Here is a 9404-nt window from a genome sequence, read left to right as displayed (position 1 = left end):
TGGTAATAGCATTTCCTCGAAATTCAATAGCCAGGGTTACCCATTCGCTATGCATGGTCACTGACCCATCGTAGGCTTGGACACGCAACGTTCTACCAGCGTGCAGGCGACTGGCATCCACTCGAGTCTTGTTGATAATAGATACCGAAGCTCCACTGTCAATGAGACCCTTCACTTCAATGCCATCTACCTTAATGGGGGTGTACAATAAGCTTGACGACACCAAATACACTGTCTCACTGAAGCTCTTTTTCTGGGGCTTGTGATGCACGGTAGACAGATTATGTGGAAGTAGGTTGCCTTGAACTGCGGTAATTGGTTCTTCACCATCCTCACAGTCATGATTTACGCTTCCCAGAGATTTGTTTATGAAGCTGTGTTCACATTCAGTTGACGGCAACGACTCTAGATGCTCACTCAGCTCACGAGAATCAAGTTGCTCTGTTCTACCATCTAGCTGTCTTCTCGATTTAATTCTTGGCACTGAGGTCTGTAGAAAGTTCAGAAGGCCATCAAACGTTCTTGGACCTTTGAGCTGCACATGACTACGGATCTCGATACACAACCCTTGCGTTATCAAAGCTACAACAGCAGAAGACGACAGCTTCGGTTCTGCAGAATATAATAGGCGACCCTTTCTCAAGACAGTACTCAAGCAGAGAGCCACTTGTCTAACTGAACCGTAGTGCCGCATCCCAGCTTTCTACTGCATTGCCTTCGAAAGCCCCTAAAAAGCTGCTTTTCCACTGTTCCCAACATGTTGTTCCATGATCCATGAGTTGCACGTCATACCATCTTCTGGCTATACCGCCCAAATAGCGGCGCATATTCCAAATCTTTGTATCGTCGGAGTGCCACATATTCTTGTCACAGGCGTACTCGAAAAACCACAGCCAGTAGTGAGCATTTTGCAAGTTTCCTTCAAAAACATCTGGTTCAACAATGCTTCGTGCTGACTGCTCTCGACTAAGCGCTTGGACGAAAGTTCTCATTATTTCGATCTGTTGTATAATGTTCCTTTGCAGTTCCATAACACTCAAGTCTAGGCTCACCTTCCCGGCAGGCGTTTCCTTTTTGAGGGTGCCACGTCGTATGGGTTCCAGAACGAGTTCTCTCAGTGTCCGCAGTTGTAGATTCACTGTCACCGATCCTGTTTGCACGAGGGCTTGGCGGCTGATTGCAGCTTGTTGCAGCACCATGTTGATCAGCGCGGTAGAACTAACTTCAAGAGGACGGTCCGTCGCTGGCTGACCGTGCACTTGGTATCGGGTGAACACAACAGACTCCGATGACGCCTGGTCGACGAAAAACATAACCCGCATGGCTGGTCTTCGAAAACTGTCGGCTGCGCCAAAATGTAGCGTTCCTAACTAGAACGGCAACAGAAATGACATAATCTAAGTGAGATGGGTGTCGTCCGCCATTTATTCCAACTTCCTTCTCACTTCTCCCCTAGCCCATTCCTTAGTCTTCTTTCATGCGTCCAGCGCAGACCGCTTCAGGTGTGACACCTGATTTAGTGTGAACACATTTTGATGAAGGAGTTTTTAATACATTGATGAATTAACAAGACCTTGCTCCACTAAGCTTGAGCAGGCTAAGCTGGGTGTGCCAGTCGAGTGAGCATGATTTCTTCTCTGCTCATAATGCCGACATACATGATTGGCAGACAGGTGAAAGGTTGGACTTAAAAAACATGGTGGTGTCACTTCTAGGTGCTTGACACATTAAGAGCATGACACATTAATGCATAATATAAACAGCTACAAGGACCCACTAATCGGATTTTACTGGGACAATGTTAGTTTATTACTTTGAATGTGATATCATTGTAGGTGAACTTCAACCGCTTTGAAGGATCTAGCAGAAAATGTAGCCTGATCCCAAAGGCAGTGCAGTCTAACACATCATCTCAAAGTACCAGCTGTCAAGAGGGAAGAATGCGAGAAACTGGCATGTTTTGCACGCACCAGATGTTTCAAAGAGTGACTTTGGCACAAGAGAAGTGTATGTGCAAGGATGTGTTAACGGTTAGAACACAGGAAGTAAAATATGGATAGAATTGAACATGCTCTCAGGAACGGAGGAAGCCTAAAAGCAGTGAAGAAGAAACTAGGAATTGGCAAGAATCAGATGTATGCGTTAAGAGACAAAGCCGGCAATATCATCACTAATATGCATGAGATAGTTCAAGTGGCTGAGGAGTTCTATAGAGACTTATACAGTACCAGTGGCACCTACGACGATAATGGAAGAGAAAATAGTCTAGAGGAATTCGAAATCCCACAGGTAACGCCGCAAGAAGTAAAGAAAGCCTTGGCAGATATGCAAAGGGGGAAGGCAGCTGGGGAGGATCAGGTAACAGCAGATTTGTTGAAGGATGGTGGGCAGATTGTTCTAGAGAAACTGGCCACCCTGTATACGCAATGCCTCATCACCTCGAGCGTACCGGAATCTTGTAAGAATGCTAACATAATCCTAATCCATAAGAAAGGGGACGCCAAAGACTTGAAAAATTATAGACCGATCAGCTTACTGTCAGTTGCCTACAAACTATTTACTAAGGTAATCGCAAATAGAATCAGAAACACCTTAGACTTCTGTCAACCAAAGGACTAGGCAGGATTCCGTAAAGGCTACTCAACAATAGACCATATTCACACTATCAATCAGGTGATAGAGGAATGTGCGGAATATGACCAACCCTTATATAGAGCTTTCATTGATTACGAGAAAGCGTTTGATTCTGTCGAAACCTCAGCAGTCATGGAGGCATTACGGAATCGGGGTGTAGACGAGCCGTATGTGAAAATACTGAAAGATATCTATAGCGGCTCCACAGCCACCGTAGTCGTCCATAAAGAAAGCAACAAAATCCCAATAAAGAAAGGCGTCAGGCAGGGAGATACGATCTCTCCAATGCTATTCACAGCGTGTTTACAGGAGGTATTCAGAGATCTGGATTGGGAAGAATTGGGGATAAAGGTTAATGGGGAATACCTCAGTAACTTGCGATTCGCTGATGATATTGCCTTGCTTAGTAACTCAGGGGACCAATTGCAATGCATGCTCACTGACCTGGAGAGGCAAAGCAGAAGAGTAGGTCTAAAAATTAATCTGCAGAAAACTAAAATAATGTTTAACAGTCTCGGAAGAGAACAGCAATTTACAATAGGTAGCAAGGCACTGGAAGTGGTAAGGGAATACATCTACTTAGGGCAGGTAGTGACGGCGGATCCGGATCGTGAGACGGAAATAATCAGAAGAATAAGAATGGGCTGGGGTGCATTTGGCAGGCATTCTCAGATCATGAACAGCAGGTTGCCATTATCCATCAAGAGAAAAGTGTATAATAGCTGTGTCTTACCGGTACTCACCTACGGGGCAGAAATCTGGAGGCTTACGAAAAGGGTTCTACTCAAATTGAGAACGACGCAACAAGCTATGGAAAGAAGAATGATGGGTGTAACGTTAAGGGATAAGAAATGAGCAGATTGGGTGAGGGAACAAACGCGAGTTAATGACATCTTAGTTGAAATCAAGAAAAAGAAATGGGCATGGGCAGGACACGTAATGAGGAGGGAAGATAACCGATGGTCACTAAGGGCTATGGAATGGATTCCAAGGGAAGGGAAGTGTAGCAGGGGGCGGCAGAAAGTTAGGTGGGCGGATGAGATTAAGAAGTTTGCAGGGACGACATGGCCACAATTAGTACATGACCGGGGTTGTTGGGGAGTATGGGAGAAGCCTTTGCCCTGCAGTGGGCGTAACCAGGCTGATGATGATGATGATGGTTAGAACATTGGGCCATTTGCTAGAAGAAGGATTCAATCCCACCATCAGTCACACACTCCTTTATAGCCTTATGGATGTACTTCACCCACTTTGGAGGTGGGTTGAGTGTGTACGATTGTGTCACTGTGTGCATGAAATCACAAGTTTGTGGGAGGTACAAGTTATAGGAAGGTCACTTTGATAAATGAGTATGTGCAAGATTACACATGCATAGAAATGTCACAATCATCACAACCTATTGCATACTTAGACAGTTAGCAGTGCTATGTTTTAGTCTAGTTTTTTTTAATTTACTTATGCTCAATGGCTGGAGAAACATTAGCGCATGCAAAGAATCCTCGAAACAGAATTCTGTGACACTCTGCACATGACCTATGGGGTTAGGCACGGGGGAAAGGGGGTGGGTCAAGTGCATAGTTTCACCGCAGCATGGTAGGATGTTTAGTGGGGCAGTCAACAAATAAATTTTTGCGCTACGTGTATGTTAAGTGTGCTCTACCAACTCTGAAATGCCAAGGAAAGAAGTGTGTAGTAACTTTCACATGATTATTTACATTTCTGTCTTGGTGCAGAGAAAAGGCACTTTAAGCCATACGGGTTCACTTTATGGTGGAAGCCTTAGAGTACCTAGAACAGCTACACGTGACCTGAAGTATCCAAACAACAGGGTGATATGAATTTCAATGTGGCAAAGCATGCTGTGTAAGTCTTAGTTTTTATTGGTTAGCTCAGCCTGCAGCGAAATAATAAAAAGCCATAAATTTCTAGTCGCTTAATCACGAAATGCTTGAGTTGTGCATGTTTACGTGTTTTCTCCACACCACATTTTTTTGTAGCTTTTCCTCTGGATGTTTAATACAAATGAGCTTTCATTTTGCTACTTATTTAATTGAAAATTGTTGCATGCTCAACAGTGTTATAGTGTAGTGGAAGTCAGTATGTGAACAAAGAATGGGAAGGTTTATTTAGGTGAGTGCTCTACACCAAGTTATACCAATTGTGAACTTGAAATTATTTTTATCCCTCAGATATGTCACCTTTTCATACCCATTTCATGTAGTGAAGCAGGTTCCCTTTATACAGCTCTTTTAATCAGCGCAGATTTCTCTGCTACATTAAAGTAACATTTAGATGGGCTACACTGTCGTACACCATAAAAATGTGCTGTATTCTTTCAGTCAAACAAACTAAGAATAACTTTGAATTAATATTGAGGCTGTTTTCAGGTAACATTCAAAATGCCCTTTTCTAGACGTTCACTGGACATCCATGTAATATGCACATGTCTTGCAGCGAAATGTCTATGGGATACCCAGAAAGTGTTCTAGAAAAAAAAAAAAATGTATGCATAGTGCACGCAAAAATGTAATTTGGATGACTGAATTGTGTTACAATTCTTTAGGTACAGGGGCCCAATACTTGATCACCCATGCAACAGTGAAAGACAACCGAACAGTAAATGTGTGTTGTGTTTTTCAAGTTTATTGCAAAACAGTGTAATCTGGACTTGAGTGTTGGGTTGTTATAGAGTGCTGCCCTTTAGCATGAATTTTTTAAATGCTGTCTCTGTTCATTTGTGTTCATAACCAATAAAAATTGTAGACAAAGCTATACCTTGCCTCAATTTTGACAGTGACAAGCACCTGATCAAGGAGGAGTATTTAAAAAGACTCGCCTAGGAATTAATTGGCACATACTTAACGTAGTTAGTGCAAAAGGAAACGTGTGTAGGCTAGTTTGTTCTTCAACATGGAAGCCAAGTTGTGCTGCACAGCTGATGCAAAATATTACTAAATAAGAATGTGAAGGCACTCAAGATGGTGCACAATCATCTTCTGTGTTTCATATTAACTATGCAGTGCAAGTTGGTTTCATAGCAGGTGAGCGTTATGCATCTGCAAAAAAAAAGTTATAGCTTATATGCTGCACTGGCCTGTTACATACACAATGCCAGCTTTGCAAGAAAAGAAATATGTATAATCAATCTTTTATTGGCAGAACCATTACAGCAAAATATACAAGTCTCATTTTCCACCTTAGACAATAGTGTAATATTTAGATAGAGGTACAGACGCTCCTGATGACTTGATGGTAGTGTGAATGCATGCAGCTGGTACATCAGTGGACCTGTACAAGAGGGAAAAAAACGCAGGTGAAGTACAAAGGATTAAAAAGAATCTGCAACTTGCACTCCGAGATGAACATGTCACTGTGACAACCCGAGTGCTGCTGTTGAGGATTTTCTTAGCCTGTTGGTCCGCGGGCACAAGTGCCTGTCTTGCATGAAGCTGCTTAGCGCAGCTTCATGACAAGAGTTTTCTCTATCCGCCACCCGAGAACGCGCTCTGTAGCGGTCAGGCTCCGCCGAGAGACTTGCGGCAACGGGAAGGTAATGGGGCAATGTCAGTACAGATTTCGGTTGCTAAAGCAGTACCAGACCGATGGCAAGCAAATTTTGTGACACAGTTGAATATCCAAAATACTTGCTACTACTTAGAAGCAGATTGATCAGGTTTTCAAATTGAATAATACAAAGTGAACCTACCCACATTAAAGTTTCAACCACAAGAAACACATTCCTGACGGATTGTTGACGCCAGCTGCCATCGTCAAGAATGATGAGATGCTGGGGTTGATGCTCTAGATGCTGAATTGTGCCCACGTCAAATCAAATAGCCGGCCAAAAATATGTTGTAAACTTGTTCCTTGTGGTTGGGCCTAAGCAATCCCGATGCCGCAGGTAACCATAAAGCAGTTGCACAGCTGCTAATGGATCTAAGTTAATGCATTGATAATTAACAAATAAACCTCTTAAAACAGCATCGAAGTATACAGGCATATTGCTAACGGGGCTCTGGAACAATAAAAGTTTCACATCACCGGTTTGTGTCAGTGTTTACTGGTAGCTTGTAGATACACTGAAACCCAATAATAACTGGCCTACGCACTAAAAATAGGTTCATTATATCAGGTAATTCTTCAAATCCAAATGCACCTATAACGAAAGGAAACAAACTTTTGTATTGTGTTTGTCCTACATGAATTTGTCCTCAGTGGAAAAATTAAGTTAGAGTTACCTGCATTTTTGTAAACAAAACCATGCATAGTAGACAGCAATCTTTAGCCTTAAACAGCTTGCCAGTCACTCAAAATAGAGACTCGATAGGAGCTTGCTTGAAGTACACTGCTGGTATGTTTCCGAGTATTCTAACATTTAGGCAGTATTTTAAAAAAAAGTACGAAAAAGAAGGCCTCTGTTACAAGTGAGTGTTTTGCATGAGTATCAGTCAGGAAGTTTTGTGTGTGCAATATACAGGATAATTCACTTTATGCTGGCTTGTTATAGTCAGGTTTGGCTAAAGCCGTACAAAGAGAAAAATGCTACGTACTACAAGTGTGGATTTTTTCCTTGGCACTAGCCAAACATGAGTTAGAGCACACAATTATTTTTTTATCCATATTATCTGGTAAAAGGCGAAGGCATTCCCTGTGAAAGGTTTTTGAACAGTATGCACAAGAAATGTCCAGTACTTTTCTGCCATACAGCGGTTGCCTGCATACACAATGCAACTCATAAATACAATCTTTTGGCCACACACGAGTAGTGGGGGAGCTTGTGAGTGGAAAATCTTCCATGTTGCCTTTTTGTATGCATTTCAGCAAATGTCTGCGCAGCATACTCTGACTAAGGTTTAAATTTTCTGGTCTCCAATCTGATGCTAAATAATACATATTTGCAATTGCAAACAAGCCACAGTCAAGCGTGTTGCACTAGTTTTGTGCCCCTTTAGTGCAAATGGTCAGCGTTGGTGACTGCAATTTTAGCATGTGACAGATTTGCCTGATGGCATCAGAAGGAGTACCTTGGTCAATTGAGTCATATACAAAGACTGTGTTTTCATCAGCGTCAGCATTGGTTACCGTAAGCCAGTGATCGGGATTTCGGACATGCAAGATTTGAATAAAAGGGCTTTCTACTTTAGTAAATAGTAAACGATGGCCAAGTAGCACATCTTGAAAGCCATCCCAGTGAGGAAACTTTTTATGAATCAAGTATTGTGCTACGTTAATCACGCTGTCTGATATTGAGGTGCCCTGTACTAAAGCATTTAAATCGGCATCTGAAAGAGAGTAGCGTTTGCAGACATTTAACATGTCTGCTGTCACCATTGCAAGGCTTACCATTTGCTTTTGCGATGGCAAAAACTTACGCTTAACAGCTTTGACTTTCTTTGGCCATCCTCTTCTTGCTTTTACCAAAGGTACATTAAGTTTTGTACTATTCGAATGCCTGCAACTGCTTGTAGCAGTCAACTGGGGTAATGGAGCTGGTGTACCTTGTAAGCTAACTGTAATTTGATTACTAGGAAAGGTGGTTAAGTTTCTGAAGAATGCCTCGCATGATGCAAGTTTTTCCATTAGCTCCTTCTCACCACAATTAGATAATACATTAGCCACAGTCTTGGACATTTCACAAAGCCTCTTGTAGGTGTAAGAATACTTTTCTTGAGCAGTGTCGAGCTTCACAGATGGCAGCAGCTGAATGCTGCTTGTCACCACTGGTGTGGCACTTGAGACCATGCAGCTGTCACTCAGGAAATGATCCTTACACCACCTGTCTGGTATGCATGCTTTGTCAAAAAGGTCTTGCTTGGCAAAATGGCGAGCTGCTATAATGTGTGCACAAGGCAAACTGTACTGATTATAAAAAGCACACATGCAACGCGTCAGGCATAATGAAACACTGTGCTCAGAACTTGCTGAAGCCACTACATAAGAATTAGCAGTGGAAGTAACCAAATAACCTACTTCTTTAAACCGTTTATACTGTTCAAGTACTTTACTTGTGGCCTCAGAAGTGCAATTACAGGCCAAGTCTAGTTGAAATGGCTCACTGACATCATTTACATTTAAGTTCAGCTTCATTTCCTTAAACTTGGAAAATTTTAGAGATAAGAAATCCTTCTCAATATAGCTTACTAATGCTTCTATTGCTTGAACCAAATGCATGCTTGAAGTGAGATAACTTTTAATTTTTTGATTGTGACACTCAATGCGATTATTCGTGTTATTACCAAATGTAGGAAGTTTCTGCCGATATGCATGTACCCACATTTCTTTACAGGAGTGCCAGTTCTGCATGTAATAAGAAATAAAATCTTTAGATGCCATAGCTTCGAGCTCAGCAAGCCTGTCTAAGTAGTCCTGCACAGTGAAGGAATAAACAATTTTTTTTAACAGAGGGAGTAACTGATCACGCTGCAGTCTAGCTTTCTCATTGACTTTTTGCTGAAAGCATTGCAGCACATGCCATGTACACAACAAAATTTCAGAATTAGGAAGAATCTTGGTCAAAATGCGTAGCTCGTTCATGTCTTTATCTATCATGACTACTCTGCAAGCAGATACAATGAACGGGTTAAACTCTGCAAACTTGGCAAACATAGCCTGCACAATTTCAGTCGTTTCATTCTGCAAAAAGGCATAACACACAGGTCTCCCACGACCTCCACCATCTTCAACCAATATAGAGTACAAGATATAGCCTTCAATGTTTACTTTATATGTTCCATCAATAAATAAAATCTCTGGGTACTTTTCCAAAATCT

General features: G+C 42.0%; 1 long non-coding RNA gene across 1 annotated transcript; it reads right to left on the bottom strand.

Annotated features, from left to right (window-relative positions):
- Nucleotides 1-5770: 5770 nt before the first annotated feature.
- LOC140216195 (uncharacterized) lies at nt 5771-8864 on the bottom strand. The gene is made up of 2 exons (XR_011892881.1): nt 8297-8864; nt 5771-5922 (listed from the first exon to the last, which is right to left on the bottom strand). It is a non-coding gene; the product is annotated as an uncharacterized lncRNA (long non-coding RNA).
- Nucleotides 8865-9404: the final 540 nt, after the last annotated feature.

The sequence above is a fragment of the Dermacentor andersoni genome, chromosome 2, assembly GCF_023375885.2.
Source record: "Dermacentor andersoni chromosome 2, qqDerAnde1_hic_scaffold, whole genome shotgun sequence".
NCBI classification, from domain to species: Eukaryota; Metazoa; Arthropoda; class Arachnida; order Ixodida; family Ixodidae; genus Dermacentor; species Dermacentor andersoni.
This window is presented reverse-complemented; position numbering and strand designations above follow the sequence as displayed.